The sequence below is a fragment of the Erpetoichthys calabaricus genome, chromosome 5 (assembly GCF_900747795.2).
Source record: "Erpetoichthys calabaricus chromosome 5, fErpCal1.3, whole genome shotgun sequence".
Taxonomy (NCBI): Eukaryota; Metazoa; Chordata; class Cladistia; order Polypteriformes; family Polypteridae; genus Erpetoichthys; species Erpetoichthys calabaricus.
This window is the reverse complement of record NC_041398.2, coordinates 160,182,161-160,200,589: the sequence shown is the minus strand read 5'-3', so window position 1 is coordinate 160,200,589 and position 18,429 is coordinate 160,182,161.

Below are 18,429 nucleotides of genomic sequence, written 5' to 3'. Positions count from 1 at the left end.
TCTCTCTCTTGCGCTGACTTTCTCTGATCCTGACGTAGGGGGTGTGAGCAGGGGGGCTGTTCGCACACCTAGACGATACGGACGCTTGTCTAAAAATGCTGAAAGATTATCTTCACGTTGCTACCTTCTGTGTGCAACTACTTCGTGAAGCGACATGCTGCACGGTGCTTCGCATACTTAAAAGCTCAAAGGGCACGTATTGATTTTTGACTTTGTTTTTCTCTGTCTCTCTCTCTCTCCCTGCTCCTGACGGAGGGGGTGTGAGCTGCCGCCTTCAACAGCTTTGTACCGGCGGTGATTCGCATACTTAAAAGCCAAACAGCCCTATTGATTTGTTTGCTTTCCTCTCTCTCCTGACGCGCACTTCTTTGAAGAGGAAGATATGTTTGCATTCTTTTAATTGTGAGACAGAACTGTCATCTCTGTCTTATCATGGAGCACAGTTTAAACTTTTGAAAAAGAGACAAATGTTTGTTTGCAGTGTTTGAATAACGTTCCTGTCTCTCTACAACCTCCTGTGTTTCTGCGCAAATCTGTGACCCAAGCATGGCAATATAAAAATAACCATATAAACATATGGTTTCTACTTCGCGGATTTTCTTATTTCGCGGGTGGCTCTGGAACACAACCCCCGCGATGGAGGAGGGATTACTGTACACTGTATTTACTATAGGTTTGAGTGCATATAAAATTCGTACAATACTTGTTTCATTCATATGAACTATATTGGTTGATGTCCGTATATTATTGATTTGTGCATGAACTATATCTGTTTGTATATGCATACAACTGGTTTGCATATGAATTATATTGATTTGCATGTTGTAGCCTGCTGCCGGGGCCCTTACCCGTCTGGGATGCCTCCACACTGGGAGGACCAGGGGAGCAAGCATGGCCAGAACGTTACCTTTCCCCGGATGCTAGATGGCAACTGTTGGGGTCTGCAGGCACTGCAAGGGGGAGCTGCAGCAGCAGGGGTTGCTGAGCCCTTTCACCACACCCAGAAGTGCTGCCGGAAAGGAGTCATCAAGCACCTGAAGCACTTCTGGGTGCCTTATAAAAGGAGCTACCAGCCACTACTCTGGGAACCTAGAGTTGGGAGGAGGAGCGACTAGCTTGACCCGAGGAGTGGAGGAGAAAGGAGATAAAGAGAATGAAGAGGACTGTTTGGGTGCTGTGCTTGTGCTGGATTGTGTTGAGCTTGTGGGAATGGGAAAGGCGTTGCCCACAAGGTATAAAAGAAAATAAAAAACCATTGTGTACCTTGAACTTGTGTCCCACACTTGTCTGTGTTGGGTTCAGGTGGCAGTGCCAGCTGGTTCCAGTACGTTTGTTTTTGGTTTGATAGTGAACTGCATCGGTTTATGCTCGCATGTCATCGGTTTGCATATGAACTATATTAGCTTTCTTTCTGTGCCAGTCTAACAATGGATTTGTGTACGCACTATATTGATTTCATGCACATCTTATACTGGTTTCAATGAGTGATAGAAGAAGTTAGGAGAAAAAGAAAGGTGCGGTGGAAGGAAGTTTTGAGTGTGGAGTCAGGAGACAATAAGCAGGAGTGTTTGTGGTACAGAAAAAGACAGAACGTGAGTGGCAGAAGATAATTACTGGCAGGGAAAGCTTTCTTTTTAGTGTTTTGGAGATGTGCTCTGTGACCCAGATAAAGAAGTATAAGACAGAACACCATTTGTTACAGAAGAAAGACTCCGTGGAAAACGTGGAAAACTCCAGTACCTCTGAGTTGTATTTGCTTATTACTCTGGTCATTAACAATATTATATAAATTAATTAATTTTGTTAATACTATATTATATTTTCTTGATATAGTATTTTTTTGTTAGTAAATATGCCTATTCACTAAACTAATCTACTGTATATGTAAGCGTCATTTTCCTAGTTATATAAGATTCATAAATATTTTACTAGACGACAATGCATTATCTATGGGAGGTTCCTAAAACCCCCAGAAGTAGAATTGTATTGGTATATTCTTGCCATTTCTAATAGCTTTGAGTAAACATTATTCTTCAATTAGTGACATTCTTGCCATGTGTAAAGTGTAGAGGCATACGGTTTTAAACCGTGACCGTGCCTGTGCACATGCCAGTGTGGGCCTACCGGCTTTTTGAGTGTATAAAGTAACTCGTAAAACAACACTTATTTAAGTGCAGAGCCGTATGTCTGCTGGAGCCAATCCCAGCCAACACAGGGAGCAAGGCAGGAAACAAACCCCGGGCAGGGCGCCAACCCACTGCAGGGCGCACACACACACCCACTACGGACAATTTAGAACTGCCAATGCACCTAACATGCATATCTTTGGACTGTGGGTGGAAACCAGAGTAAACCCACACAGACACGGGGAGAACATGCAAACTTCACGTAGGGAGGACCTGAGAAGTGAACCCGGGTCTCCTAACTGCGAGGCAGCAGCGCTACCCACTGCACCACCGTGCCGCCCAGTAAAGAACTTTAAAGTACAGAAATAACTAAAGTTCCTCAAGAAAACCTAAGTTTAGACAAGATACATTTTTCTTTTTTTGCCTTTTATTCTATGTGTGTAACTATTTTTTCTTTTATTCTTGTGTGGATTATTTGCTTTTAACTTTCACTAAATATTTTTAAAACGAACTTTTGGACTGAGAGATTGCTTTTGACACACGTTTTACCCGTGCTTGATCTCGCCTTATGCTTCGGCGGCTACACTAAAGTTTAAAACCTGCCTAAGATTGAAACCTGCCTAACATCGAAACCAGCCTAAGATTGAAAGCTTGAAAATTGCCTTGGATTATAAAAGAAGGTAACCTACGTGTTCTACACCTGAAAACAGACTGCGACAAAAGAAAGCTAAGACAACTTGAAAAAACTCGACAGGTACATTTAATCTTCGTCTTTGATCTGAATAGGACATATTTGAGAATTGCTAGTGCTCTACGTGAGACTGTGTAAATTATAAAGGAGTTTAAGCTTAAGTACCTTGTGAAAGCGCCATGGCATCTGAATCCAGAAGCCAGTATAAATATAATACAAACGAACATCTGTGTGGTGTGAATGAAAGTCGCTTTGAATATGACGTCACAAAGGACCATCTCCATGATGACAGAAAATTCTTCAATTTATCAGCTAGACTTCAATCAGAAATGGATTACAAATACAAACAATTATATAGTCTGATGAAGATCGTAAGGGATTTATAACAAAATGAATTTAACTGGAAAAATGTAGACATAATTATCAAAAATCAGTTCTTCAGTCTGAGGATGGAATATAAAAGGTTAAGCAACAAACTTTTATCCTTCCAGAGTAACGAAGATACACGGAAAATGTTACAAAAGGATTTTGATGCTAAAATGGAAACTTTTAATAAATTTATGGGATGTACAATGAGTTGGGTTTTTGAAGTATGCCAAAATAAAAGCCTAAACCAGCAACTTGACTTTTCTGGTAACCAATTCAAGGATTACAGAACGAAAGATGACTTCTCCTGCAGATTCTGTAGAGAAAAGCTAAGCAAAATGACACCTTTTATTAGCTAACTAAAAAGATTACAATATGCAAGCCCCTATCTTGCCTGAAGAAGGGGCCTGAGTTGCCTCGAAAGCTTGCATATTGTAATCTTTTTAGTTAGCCAATAAAAGGTGTCATTTTGCTTGGCTTTTCTCTACATTCATAATGGCTAACACGGTACAACACCCTAGTACTGCAGATTCTGCAAAAACTAAAAGACGTACAAGTACAGCAGCTACTTCAGTTAAAGACTCCCAAATCTCCGCAAAATCTAAAAGACGCGCAAGTTCAGCGGCTACTTCAGTTAGTGCCATCAGATCTCAAGAGGCAGCACATGCCGTGTTGTTGGCTAAAGCAGAGAACCAAAGAAGGCTACAGGCTCTAGAACCTGAAGAAATACAGTTGAAAGCCAAAAGAGAATTTGAAGAAATACGGTCCAAAGCTAAAAGAGATCAGTTGGCGTTGGAAACAGCTATCGCAGAATCTGATGCAAAATTGAGAGCTCTTCAAAGACGCAATCGAAGCTCAGATAAACCAAATTCTTATAATGTGCCTCCGAAACCAGATGTGAAATTTGAAAAGCCACAAGAAGCAAGTATTTGTGACTTTCCATATAAAAAATGAAAGTAAAAACAATGCTCAGCAACTGCTTTATGATCAACAAAATAAAGCACTAGCACCTCTTCAATAATCGCATTATGATAAGCTTCACGATCAACAGAAAGAACAACAGTATAAGACTCAAGCGCCTTATGTGCCATACAGAAAGATTCCAATATTTGACGGCGATCCCTTGAAATATGTGGATTTTATTGGAGCATTTGACCGAGCTATCGATGAAGTAATAGGGAATCCGTGAGATAAATTGGACTTCTTGGCACAGTTTACTAAAGGTTCACCTCACGAGATTGTTAAAACTGTAAATACTTGTCACCGTTAGAAGGTTACCAAAAAGCCAGAATGAAGCTTGAAAGTCTTTATGGAAACCAGCTACCGAAAACAGATGTATATATGAGAAAAGACAAAGGGTGGCCGCAAATAAAGCCAAACGATGGAGAAGGTCCGAGCGATTATGCAAACCTTCCTGGTGGATATACAAACATTATGCCCAACTTACAAAGCGGACAACAATTTGAAAGTAATGATAACCTTTGTACTAAATTCTCCAAACTTCCTCAAGACGTATTAGAGACTTGTTCTGATACTGGGGCCGGTAAAGAGTGTATCTTAGCTGTGACTCCAGTTAAAGTTAAGTCTGAAACGAATGAAAAATGTGTAGAAACATATGCTCTAAAAGACTCTGGCAGCTCAGTTACATTTTGCACAGAAAGTTTGCAAGAGCAGTTAAATCTTTCTAGAAGAAAGTCTCACATCTACATCAGCACTGTAGAAAGAGACAAAGTAAATAGACAGAAATTAATAAAGTGTTCAGTTTTAACGGAATTACAAGTCTGCGGGATAGAAGAAAATGCATTTTTTAACTTACCAGAAGTGTACGCAGTGAACTCTGTACCAGTGAAAAAGGAGAACATCTCTATGCAAGAAGATGTCAATAAATGGTCTTATTTAAAAGACGTGCATCTACCCCAGATAAATGCTGACCAAAGCAATAATATTGTAATTACAATTCTATTATTAATATTGTTGTTGTTAAGTACAAATGCCCGTATAGTCATGGAACCATGGCAAATCATACATAGCAAAGATGAAAGACTTTATGCTGTGAAAACATTCCATAGATGGATTGTTAATGGACTAATGATGGACTCAGACAAAGAAAGACTGCAAAGTTATTCAATCATGTGACAATAATTGAGGTAAAACAAATGTTACTCCAGCAATACAATATAGACTTTCCAGAACACAACTGTGAGGAAAAGGAGGAAATGTCACAGGAGGACATTAAATTCATGTGCATAGCTTCAGATACCGTCAGACTAACAGATGGACACTATTGCATTAATCTGCCTTTTAAAGATGAAACTCTTAAAGTGCCAAACAATCATTGTGTTGCAGAACAACACGCTATTGGACTTAAAAGGAAACTTACAAAGTATCCAACATACCATAAAGATTACAAAATTTTCATGAAAGACAGACATTTTAGACAAAAGATATGCCATCAAGGTACACACTGAACAGAGAACCCTTGAAAGAGAGAGAGTGTGGTACATATCTCACCATAGAGTATATCATCCAAAGGAAAATAAAATCAGAGTGGTTTTTGACTGTACAGCCACTTACCAAGGCTTTTCCCTAAATGAACAGTTGCTAAAAGGACCTGATTTAACTAATACACTCATTGGAGTTCTTACAAGATTCAGAGAGGAGCCAATTGCTCTCATTGCAGAGATTAAATCAATGTGTTATCAAGTGAAAGTTCCAGATGAAGACATACATCTTCTTCGTTTCCTGTGGTGGCCTGAAGGTAATCTAAACAATGAACTTGAGGAATACAAAATGACAGTGCATCTTTTTGTTGCAACTTCATCACCAAGTTGTGCTACTTGTGCCTTAAGAAGAACAGCAGAGGATGCAAAAGGCTCAGCTCCAGAAGAAGCAGTTAACACTGTGTTAAATAATTTCTGTGTTGATGATTGTTTAAAGTCAGTTGCTACAGAAGAACAAGCCATGAAATTGGCCAAAGATCTTCAAGCCCTGTGCTTAAAGGGAGGATTTTATCTTACAAAATGGATAAGTAATAACAGAGCACTCTTGTCGTCCATTCCTGAAGAAGACAGGGAAATAGATCAAAAAGACTTCGACTTAAGTCATGATTTGTTACCAGTTGAAAGAGCCTTGGGTGTTCAATGGTTCACACAAACTGACAGTTTCAAGTTCCAGGTAAAGCTGCAAGAGAAGCCTGCTACAAGACGTGGTATTCTGTCAGTGGTTAGTTCAATATATGACCCACTTGGATTTTTAACACCAGTCATACTGCCTGCTAAACTTATTCTAAGAGAACTGTGTAAAGAAAAATATGCATGGGATCAAGAAGTGGAAGTTAAGTATGTCCGGCAATGGAAAAAATGGATGGACAATTTACAGCTACTTATGGATTATAATGTAGATAGGTGCATTAAACCGCCTGGATTTGGTCAAATAATGACCGCACAAATGCATCATTTTGGAGATGCCTCGGAAAACGGGTATGGCACTGTTTCCTACCTCCTTCTGACTAACAGAGAAAATAAGAGACATTGTTTATTTTTAATGGGGAAATCAAGAGTGGCACCACTTAAACCTGTCACCATACCAATATTAGAACTTACAGCAGCAGTGGTTGCAGTCAAAATGGACAAAATGTTAAAACAAGAACTACAGATTCCCCTGCAAGAGTCAATCTTTTGGACTGACAGAACCACAGTACTAAGGTACATTGCAAATGAAAGTGCACACTACAAAACCTTTGTTGCCAACAGAATCGCAGCGATAAGAGAGCACACACAACCCTCGCAATGGAGGTATGTCACATCTGCACAAAATCCTGCAGATCAGGCATCAAGAGGATTAACAATAGAAAGCTTCATCAAAAGTAAGACTTGGATACAAAGCCCAAACTTCCTGCTACAGCCAAAGAACGAATGGCCTAAGAGACTGGATGAAGTAGACCTGTCTACTAACGATGTGTAGAAGAAAAAATCGAACCAGTAAAAAGACTTGTGGAGTACTATTCAGAATGGTTCAATTTAAAGAAAGCAATAGCATGGTTCCTTAGGTTCAAAGAAGTGCTAATGCATCTGAAAGAAGAGAGAAAAGCAATTCAACATACAATCAGTCAATCTAGACACAGCCCAGAAAAACAAAAAACATTAATCACAGAACATATGAAGGAATATAAATCAACAATGAGGCAAAAGCCATTGTCTCTAAATGACTTGTCTAAAGCAGAAGACGAACTTATTCACCTCAGTCAACCATAAGCTTACCCAGAGGAGGTTAAAGCCTTAAGTAAAAATCAGCATGTAAAGAAAGGTAGTAAAATCAACAAATTGTACCCAGTCCAACAAGAAGGAATATTTAGTGTTGGAGGAAGACTCAACAAATCTGCTATGCCAGAAGAGGCAAAACACCCTGCAATCATCCATATTACTAACCGAGAATGATAAACCGGATATGGACGCAGGTACATGGCATGCCCATGGACGCAGGAGACATAGTGCGCAGGCGCCGACAGCGAGCGAAGTCTGATCCACCGAGAACGAAGGAGTCACAGCTCAATAATGAAGGAGCTCAACTGAGCACAGACAATACGGAACCCTAACTGTCCACACTACACAGCATAGTCAAACCTGACATAGTACGGAAGGTGCTTGTGCCTACAACGCGCGTCTAACACACCGCAGGCAGACCCCCGTGATGTTACAGACGCCCCAGTGATACGGACTCCACAGCATATGTGAATCACATTACAGTAATACAATAATATGAGTACTCACAGACAAAACAAACACAACAGGTTTCGGCGTCCCGCCCCACAATCAAACCGGAGAGAGTACGGCATCCCCAAACGTCCACAAAACACAGCATAGTCAAACCCGAGATAGTACAGAGGGTGCATGCGCCTACAACGACTACCACATGAAACACACACATGGCACTGGAGGTATGAAATTAGCTCAACTAACGTAAATAAGCGCCTACAACGCGTCACGGCTCAAAAACAAAGGAGCTCAACTAACGTAAATAAGAAATGAAGCAACGCGCCCATAGGTAACGACATAGCCACACAAAAAAGAGTATTCAGCCCCCCGCCCCAGAGTGAAACGGGAAAAAGTACGGAGTCCACAAAGGTCCACAATACACAGCATAATAGTACGGAAGGCGCGAGTTAGTACGAAAGCCGAAGGTGTCTACAACGCGTAATAAGAATAAACGAACGCTTCGTTTTAAACGTATGTCATCCTCACACGTCCAAACTGTAATAAGAATAAACGAACGCTCCATATTGAACGTACGTCATCCTCACACGTCCAAACTATACAGCATAAGTGAATCACATTACAGTGATGCATTATTAACAGTACAACCACAGAAAACGCTCCGTATTAACAGTAAGTGCAATTATTCATATTACTAACGGTAAACAACGGAGAACTAATGGAGTCAAACTCATTCAAGGACAACACACCATCTTTACTACAAATGTTGTTCATGAAGACATATTCTAATAAATCTTTGTAATGTGCCATGCTATGGGTTCTTTACTTCCTATGTGCATCATCTACACCTTTACACTCCGATCTATCTCATACATACATCAATGTATTTCAGGATACCCAACGCCAGGGGTTGGTGAGCGAAGCGAGTTCAGAAGAATTCACATATTGCTACTATCATTATGCAACAAGTTCATAAAGAAATTGGACATTGTGGGCGTAATTACAAGATGCTACACCCTGTAACTCCTGGGTAAAGGGTCAAGTCATCAAGACAATGCCAGATGCAAAAGGAGCAGTCAGAAGAGTTTATGTGCAGACCAAGACCAGCACACTGGACAGACTTGTGAACAAACTAGGTCTGCTCCAGGAATCAGTAAATGATTGAAATGATTAATTTATCTTTTTGCATGCCTAATTTAAGCTTAGTGTTTGTGTTTTTACAGTAGAATTTAAGTTTTAAGTTTCTTAAGTTTGGTTTAAGTTAAGTAAAGCAGTCAAGGATCTTATTAAGTAATGTTAAAGTAATTGATTTCTGCCCTAGCATAAACAATTAAGGGCCAGATGTGTAAGAGCCGTTTTCCTAGTTATATAAGATTCATAAATATTTTACTAGATGGCAATGCATAATCTATGGGAGGTTCCTAAAACCCCCATAAGTAGAATTGTATTGGTATATTCTTGCCATTTCTAATAACTTTGAGTAAACATTATTCTTCAGTTAGTGACAGCCTTGCATTGTGTAAGGTGTAGAGGTTTTAAACTGTGACTGTGCCTGTGCACGTGCCAATGTGCTTATGGGCCTACCGGCTTTTTGAGTGTGTAAAGTAACTAGTAAAACAGCACTTATTTAAGTGCAGAGCCATGCGTTTAAAGCATACAGAAGAAGAAGCTAAGAATCTTTAAGTATAGAAAGAAGAAGTAAAGAACTTTTCCATCCATCCATTATCCAACCCACTATATCCTAAGTACAGCAACACGGGGGTCTGCTGGAGCAAATCCCAGCCCACACAGGGAGAAAGGCAGGAAACAAACCCTGGGCAGGGCGCCAACCTACCGCAGGGCACACACACACACCCACCCACACTACAGACAATTTAGAATTGCCAATGCACCTAACCTGCATGTCTTTGGACTGTGGGAGGAAACCCACACAGACATGGGGAGAACATACAAACTCCATGCAGGGAGGACCTGGGAAGCGAACCCGGGTCTCCTAACTGCGAGGCAGCAGCGCTACCTACTGCACCACCGTGCCGCCCAGTAAAGAACTTTTAAGTACAGAAATAACTAAAGTTCCTCAAGAAAAGTTAAGTTTAGACAAGATACATTTTTCTTTTTTTTTGCCTTTTATTCTACATATGTAACTTTTTTCTTTTATTCTTGTGTGGATTATTTGCTTTTAACTTTCACTAAATATTTTTAAAACGAACTTTTGGACTGAGAGATTTCTTTTGACACATGTTTTATCCGTGCTTGATCTCGCCTTATGCTTCGGCGGCTACACTAAAGTTTAAAACCTGCCTAAGATCGAAACCAGCCTTAGACTGAAAGCTTGAAAATTGCCTTGGATTATAAAAGAAAGTAACCTGCATGTTCTACGCCTGAAAACAGACTGTGACGAAAGAAAGCAAAGACAAGTTGAAAAAACTCGACAGGTACTTTTAATCTTCGTCTTTGATCTGAGTAGGACATATTTGAGAATTGCTAGTGCTCCACGCGGACTGTGTAAATTATAAAGGAGCTTAAGCTTAAGTACCTTGTGAAAGCGCCATGGCATCTGAATCCAGAAGCCAGTATAAATATACTCCTAACGAACATCTGTGTGGTGTGAATGAAAGTTGCTTTGAATATGAAGTCACAAAGGACCATCTCCATGGCAACAGAAAACTCTTCAATCAGTATATCATTTTTAAAGTCTCTGTTCTGTTATCTATCTAATCGAGGTTTTACTGTACTGTAATACAGTACATACTGTGAATGCCATAAAAGAAAGACTGGCATCCTGACAGATTCCTTGCCTGGACAGGATTCCAAATTGGAAAGATGTAGAAGGACATGCATCCTGGCCGTATTGGTTGAAGGTAACATTCCTGGCTGGCATGCCATAAAGGACAGAGGAAGACTGCTTCCTGGAGCCATATATTCCCCCTATACACAGGATGGCAGATTTCCTGTAGTAGAACTCCCATTTATACACCTGCAGGGCATATTTTAACTGTAGTCCTGAGAGGCAGCCCTGTTAGGGTACTTGGGTGCTGCCAGGTTGACCTGCATGGGAACACTACCACTAATCCTCCCAGAAGTGCTTCCAATGTGCAGTGCTGTGAAACCAAAAGTATTCCCAGGTCCAGTATAAAAGAATCCGCCTCTTCTACATCAGGGAGTCAGAGCGGAAGGCAGTGGATGACACTCATGGAAGAGTGGTGTAGGAAAGAGAGGAAGGTGATCAATTGTGTATTATTATTGTTCTGGACTGATTGAACCCGGTAATGAAATCATTGTATATTAAAATTAATATTATTTATTCTTCTTCTTATTATTGTTGTATTAACTGATTATTATTACATTATTGTATGTAACTAACTAATTACTATTGTACCAAAAATTGTGTTTGGTTGACTTATGTCTGATATTCTGGGCTCTGGGTCACCCCATGGTGGCCACAATGTATTTCTAACTGTGTCAAGTCGATAAGGATGTGCTAAGGCTCAGAACTTGTAACAATCACAATGCATCACTAAATGAGTGGGTCTCTGCCAATAACTGTAAGTAGAACTTTTTATGATACCTGCTACAATCAAGGTTGCCTGCAAAGGAACATGAAAGTCAGCTGTGATACTGGTTAAAACAGACATAATAATAAGAGACAGACATTTTGAGAAAGCTGGAAAGAGTCAGAAAGTAACAAGTAGGAGTCAGAAGACACGAGAGACATTAAAAACACATAAGAGCACATATAGTATGGGAAACATGATGATGAACATGGTCAATTGCCTGTTATGAATCCATATTAAATAAAGACTAGGTTTCAAAACATAGTGGAATGTCCATGCAAAGGAACCAAAGTACTACCACTACCAATAAATTGCCTCAATCAAACTATGAGCATGGTGAAAAGACAAATAATATATTATGACCATATTAATAATCTATATATGCCATACCACCAGGATTCAATTATAAATAAGCTGATTGTCCGCTGTCATATTCCAAAATCTCAGCAGCTGTAGAATCAACAGGAAAATCTGCATGGCCAGATGGATTCGTGAGAAAAATGTATAAAATAAAAAATCCAATTTAAGCAGTTGTGTTTTTGCGGGTTTTGAAAAATTTCCTCATTATAGAAATGAGTTTCTGTGAATAAAATTATGGCTGTTAGATTTTTTTTGTTTGCTGAATCCATTCCAGATGTTATTTTTTAAATTTATTTTAATGTTGCATCTTTTTATGACACCATCATGGTTTATGTAGGAACTAGTATTTTTTGCTGCAGTTGCCGCCACGTTACTAAGGAATTTGAATGGAAACACAGAGTCAGTGATGTCATTATCATCATTGTTTTAAGGTCAATCTCTTGCATTTTACTGAATGCACTTTAGTTTGTTTTTTTTAATTGTAATTTAGGGCTTTATTTTTGGTCTGGGGAACTAGACTCGTTTCTGGCTCATGTTTCTTTTTCTGGTTTCTATTTAAATGAATCTGCTCTGCAAAAAACAAAACTATAGCTATTCATGGTATCTATGTTCCTCCTCATAAAAGAGAAGGAGTTCTTACATAAAGTTCTACATCATATTTTTGTTCATGGTAGTGCAGTGGTTAGTGCTACTGCCATGCAGATCTAGTCATTGACTGTATGGATCATGCATGGCCTTTATGAACATGTGTGGGTTTTCTTCATACACCCCTAGAATATGTATGGGGTGTTACATGACAATTGGTTACACATGAGTGTGGGTGTGTACATGACTGAACCATGTGAACAACTGACATCTTACCCTGAGCTGCTTCTTGCTTTAAGCCTAATGCTGCACACTCCTTCAATCCTGAATTAGATTAAGACTTTCAGATAATTTTTATATTATGTTTGGTTAACTGTGAACTCCCCGGACCAATCTGTCTTCTATATGCTGATGTTAAAGTACTAACCAGGGCACTTTTAATCCAACGTTATATGATAAACTTCATCTTTATCAGAATTCTCTAAAGTTATGCTCTCTTTAATCACTAAAAATGTAATGAATAATTTAATATTGATAACTAACTGGACATGGATAGCTTTGAACGTGGTGGTTGGTTTAAGTGGTGGGGGTGGGTGACTAGAATACCAAAAAAAAAAAAAAACAAATGTGGAAAATTGTGCAGTCTTTACGCAGATGACGTGAAGTTAACTTTTTCCATTAACTTTTACATTTAGTTTCTAGAGTTTTACTATAGAACTTCAGAACATTAAAACAATCTAGATCAGAACAGGCCATTCAGCCCAACAAAGCTCACCTGTCCTATCCACTTAATTCTTCCAAAATAACATCAAGTCTAATTTTGAAAGTCTCTAAAGTCTTACTGTCTACCACACTACTTGGTAACTTACTAATGGTTCTCTGTGTGAAGAAAAACCTCCTAATTGTGTTCAATTTTCAGACCTCCAATTGTGTATTCAAACCTAAATTTCATTAAACATTAACATTAAATTTCATCTGCCACAACTCTGCCCAAGCCTATATGCTGTCCAAATCCCTCTGTGATGTTTCAGTAGATGCTGGATTATCCGTCAATCATTCTACCTTGGTATCATCTGCTAATTTAACAACAACAACATTTATTTATATAGCACATTTTAATACAAATGTTGTAGCTCAAAGTGCTTTACAAGATGAAGAAAGAAGAAAGAAAAACATAAAAATAAATTTAGGCAATGATAAGTAACAAAGAAAGAAAGTAAGGTCCGATGGCCAGGAGGATAGAAAAAAAAAACAAAACAAAAAAAAAAATCCAGAGGTTTGGAGAAAAAAAAACTGCAGGGGTTCCGAGGGAACGAGACCACCCAGTCCCCACTGGGCCTCCTACCTAACATAAAAGATCTAAATCAGTCCTCATGGTTTTCAGGCTTCACGTGGAAGAATTAGATGATGATGGTCATGTGGACATCCGGCCTTCAATCCATCAATGTGGGGACTGTATGGTGCCTTGATCAGGTGGTGGTGGCACTGATCGCCACCACAGAATACCGGAAAATGAACAGCAGAGAAAGTAGGGGTTAGTATGGATTATGGATCCATGATAAAAATGTTAATGAAATGCATATACAGAATATCAGGGTTACACTAAAATGAAGCTATGAGAAAGCCATGTTAAAATAATGTTTTTTTAGCAGTTTTTTAACGTGTTCCACTGTACTAGCCTCCCGAATTTCTATTGGTAAGCTGTTCCAGATTTTAGGTGCATAACAGCAGAAGGCTGTCTCACCACTTCTTTAAAAGGTTTGCTCTTGGAATTATAAGCAGACAATCATTTGAAGATCTAAGGTTACGATTTGGAGTGTAATGTGAGAGGCATTAAGAAATATAGGATGGAGTGAGATTATTTAAGGATTTGTAAACCATAAGCAATATTTTAAAGTCAATTCTAAATGGCACAGGTAGCCAATATAGTGACCATCATTAACCATCAAGTCAGAGGGGGACACTTTTACATTTTTTTGTGCACTGGGTGGTTCCATTAGGCACCCACTGTTGGGACTGGGGGGTGAGAAGTTAAAAGGCTGTCTGTACTTATTAATGGTATTTGCTGTCCTGCAAGGGAATCACTGCTTTGAAGTTTGGCCTTAGAGAATGTTTGTATTTATCTGGCTTAGAAATATTGGTTTCTAATCAGCATATCTGTACTTATTAATGTTTGGTAACCATACATTTTGTTAACTTGTGTTTTTATTAATTGTTAAACCCAGGTAATTTAGATGTGCCATTGATTAAACTGTTTGTCCAGGACTGACAACAGCAGGGGCTGAAGTAAATATAAACTGCTGGCCAGCAGAAGGCAGGGGGAGAGTCCACAGGAAACGCTGCCAAGACACTCGGACAGGGCACAGGGGCTCACAGGCAGACAAGGGTACCTGGCTGGCACGACGTGAGGCACAAGGACGGCAACATTGACTTCCAGGGAGGAATAGACAGCTCCACAAGGAGACGCCAGTTGTGGGTCCAGCGAAAGAGGGAAGCCGCATGAGAGGACCAAGCGAAGCTGACAGACGAGGAATGAGGCGTGCCTAGGTCCCAGCCACACAAGGAGCCCAGAGTGGAAGAAAAAGGAACAACGAAGAAACGCTGACAGGGAGTCAACAATTTGACACAACTTCTGCCGGGAACAGAGTGCATCCATGAACAATTAAGTGTTGGGGTAACACAGTGCCCAAACTGGACTCTGCACCACTAAAGGTTGTATCCTACAATTCTTGTTTTTACGGACTTTTAGAGTGTGGACTGTGTATTTTCCTTTTAAAAAAAAGGAAATTAATTCCTGATATGTTTAGGTTCTGTTATGTTCGTTTATCTTTTTAATGTACCTTATATTGTCTTGTACAATAGAACTTACTGTTGTTTTTTTCTAAATTACTGTTGTGTCTTTCATTGTGTGTTTACTCACCGCCCAATTTAAAGAAACCTGTGTGCTATTACTGGTAAATTTCAGGAGTTCCCAGTCTCTTAATAAAACTGGGTGGCGTAGTCGGATATTTTAATGGTGTCTAAGTTAGATTACCTTTATAGTGTGACCAGACACCTGTGACAATCATATTATTTGTATTCCTATCCAAATCATTTATATATTTTAAAAATAGTAGCCGCCCTAGCACTGATGCCTGTGGGACGCTACTCTTAACTTTACCCGATTCTGATAAGGTTCCTTGCATCATCACCCTCCCACTTCCAATGTTTTAGCCAATTCTGCACACGACATCCTGAATTCTCCCCTATTTTATTTTGATGATAAATAATATCATTTGGTCCATTTTTATCATATCCTTTTGTTACTCTTTCATACAATTCCAGAATGTTGGTAAAATACAGCCTCCCTCTTCTGAACTCATGGTGACTGTTCAAAAAAAAAAATTCCTTGACAAATGTTGCCCCATCTTCTCTTTAAAAATTCCTTCTATTAGTTTACCTGTAATGCATGTTAAGTTTACTGGCCTATGGTTGCTTGGATCATATTTGCTATTTTCCAGTACTTTGGAATTTCACAATGACTTCCTAAAAATATGTGTCAAGAGTTTTTATATGTAGTCACTTAATTTCAGGTCCCACACATTGACACTCACATGGAACCAATATGTGGTTTAAAATGAACCTGGCAAGCAGATCTTTTAGAATGTGGCAAAAAAACTGGAGTACTCAGAGTAAAACCCATGTAGACACAGGGAGAGCAAGCAAAATGCAAGTGGTTAGTGACCACTTATCCATTGTGCTCAGTCAAAAAATGATTATTTTATATTATAGTATACATGATTATTTTTTATATGAATGTTCACATTTTCCTGTACTAAAATAGCAATCAATCAATACTTTTACAGAATATTACATGACCATTAATAGTATGCATTTTTATAAAATGTTTTCCTGGGAAAATGGGATTACAAAAAGAAGTAATATATATACAAACTGAGCAGTATAATAAACACACAAACAAAACACTGAGGGATGACAGGAGGAACTTAGAAGTAAAACTGACAGAATTTAAAGAGCAATTATAAAAATACAGAACAGCAACTAAACAACAAACAATGCAATAAAGAGAGAGAAAGTATCATTATGTAACAAAAGGCTATATAAAAAATTAAACACAGCTGCCATAGAAATGTACAAAACAGGGTGCAAAGAAAAAGAACAGGGGACATTGATAAATTCTGAATAGTACTTTCATGGCTAGCACATAAGTTAAGTAGTGAGACTACAATTAAAAAGCCAGAGAGAGCAGGTAGGTTTTCAATCTGGATTAGGATGATAAAGCAAATAAGAGAATTATTTACTGAAGAAGAATAAATGATTTAGAGTGTAGTAATCACAAAGCTGAATAAGTGTTTGTTGTGAGTTAAAATAAAAGAAGAAAAACAAGTTTTGGAGCACTGAGATGTTGTAATGATGGTGTTACAAGCAACAAAGCAAGACTGATTTTGTAATGTCTGCATAGGCCTGGTGGGTGTGTGCATGTGTGTGCGTGTGTGTATGTATGAGAAGGCCACAAAACTTGGTAGTCTTCCATCAGAAACCTTTCAGATATTGTTTTCTATAGTTTGCACTTCATGGCGGCATTCTGATATATGAAGCAACAAGAATATTTCACACCCTGAACTGATTTGATTAGGAGATATGTGTGCCTGTGTATGCTTGACATACCACTGGACGCAACCAATTGCCACTTAGGAAAAAAGCTAAACAGGTCTGCACAATTAAACTTCAAAACGTTTTAGTTTAATTGTCAATAATTACAGTGGTACCTCGGTATACATCCTTAATCCGTTCCAGATCCTTTGACTTATACCAAACAGGACGTATACCAAACGAATTTTTCCCATAAGAAATAAAGGGAAAATGATTAATCTGTTCCCATGAAAAAAAATCCTATTGTTATTGGCATATTATACATTGATGGGGTTGTATAAAATAATTTAAACACTGCTTAATACTAAAATACATAAATACAAAAGCAATTAGATGAAATAAATTAAAATTTAAACTCACTTTAATTTTTAATAATGTCTTTGTTTTTCACAATCGTAGATACCGTCGTTCTCGGCATATGGTATGCAGCAGCCATGTCCCTGATACGCATGCCACCTTCATACTTTTCAACAATCAATTCAAATTTATGCGAAAAAACACAAAATCACGTGAAAATTCACAGAGTTATAGCGCGGGTTGTTCACTGAATGCTAGCAACTGGCATACTGATGCTCGTGGGCAGCATAGGGTAGCGTGCGGTGTGACGAAGCAGGTCCGCTCCACGCTCCCATAAGTCCTTACGGGGAGTCCTGAACCCGACAGCATTGGTAATGCAACCGAGATGAGCTGACAAATGAGGACAATTCTCAAATGAAGCCAGGGGATAGCGCAAGAATGCCAAGTGCTTTTATTTAAAACAAAAATCAGTGTCCAAACAAAAAGTGCAGTGCATCTGGTTTCAATAAATAATTATTTAATAAATATCTATAAAAACAAGTGTTCTGTGGGGATAAAAACAATAATAAATAAATCTGATAAAATCCGAGGTTAAAAATGCAGTCTCACTCTTCCCGATCACAGTCCACCTGTGCAGGTGCAACTCGCTCCAACTACCTCATTAACTTACCCACGGTTGTGCAATCATGCCCACGGAGAACGACATGGCTATACAGGTTAAAACCTGGCCCTTTTTTTGAAGCCGCGGACCCGCTATACCACACGCGGTGTTCTAGCACACGAGTCGTATTTCAAACAAAGGTCGTATACCAAGCTAAATTTTTCGCGTCCAAACAGGACGTATACCAAGTTGGACTTATTCCAAAGCAGACGTATACCGAGGTACCACTGTATTTTTATTTGTATTCACAAACACAACAAAAATATAATTAGAATATATTTCCATTGCATCACATTTAAGTACAAAATTGAAAAGAAATGTAATTAAAACTTAACAAACTGCACACTTTATTAATTTAAACGATATTGTTCTAAATCAACTTATCAATAAACCATTTAGACAAACTAATATTTTTATACATATA